The sequence below is a fragment of the Triticum dicoccoides genome, chromosome 4B (genome assembly GCF_002162155.2).
Source record: "Triticum dicoccoides isolate Atlit2015 ecotype Zavitan chromosome 4B, WEW_v2.0, whole genome shotgun sequence".
NCBI classification, from domain to species: domain Eukaryota; kingdom Viridiplantae; phylum Streptophyta; class Magnoliopsida; order Poales; family Poaceae; genus Triticum; species Triticum dicoccoides.
Window position 1 is genome coordinate 478,434,173 of NC_041387.1, and position 799 is coordinate 478,434,971.

Sequence of the window (799 nt, forward strand, 5' to 3'; positions counted from 1 at the left end):
TCATAGTCATCTTCATCACCTTGCCACCAATAACCATCCATGAAACCACGCAAGAGCAGGTGGTCCCGCACCTGCCCGGAATCCGGGTCCGCAATAAGGCTCTTCAGCTTGCATCTTCGACACGGACATCTTATCTCCGTCTCGTTCTTTTGAAGCATCTCGGCCTTTGTGGAGCTCAAAAACCTATTCATGATGCCTTCGGTCGTCGTGCGGACCATGGTCGCCTGCGGGGTAGAGCAAAACGATATTTTAGAACCAAGAAAAAATTTGGCATGACTTTCCCTAAAAATAGGACCAAAAAGAATGCATAGTGCCAAAATTCTCGCTGAAAGGGAAATGAATCAACATTCCAGCAAAATATTGGCAACTATCGCATTTCAAATACCGGTACCTGCAAACACAAACATATATGCAACACCACAAACATACATAGATCTAGCTAGGCCACAAAAAGTGCATGTGCACGTTGTTGGAGCGAGCTAGGGAGAAAAAAAGTAGATCTACAACATGAAGATAGCTTTCCCCTTACTTACCTATCAAAAAAAGGTAATTTCACCACTTAATTTTGATGAATCTATGGTGCAAATGAGGTGAGGAGGAGGAGGCAGCCGACAAGCTTGGAGAAGGAGGTGGAGGGAATGAAGTGGGGAAAATGAGTGTGTAGATGTGGCTGTGCAAAATATCTAGCTGGTCCCAGGTTACTAATGGCACACCACACAACCATGCGCCATTAGTAACATAACATACTAATGGCGCACCACACAGCCGTGCGCCATTAGTAGTTTTGCAAAAAAGTAAT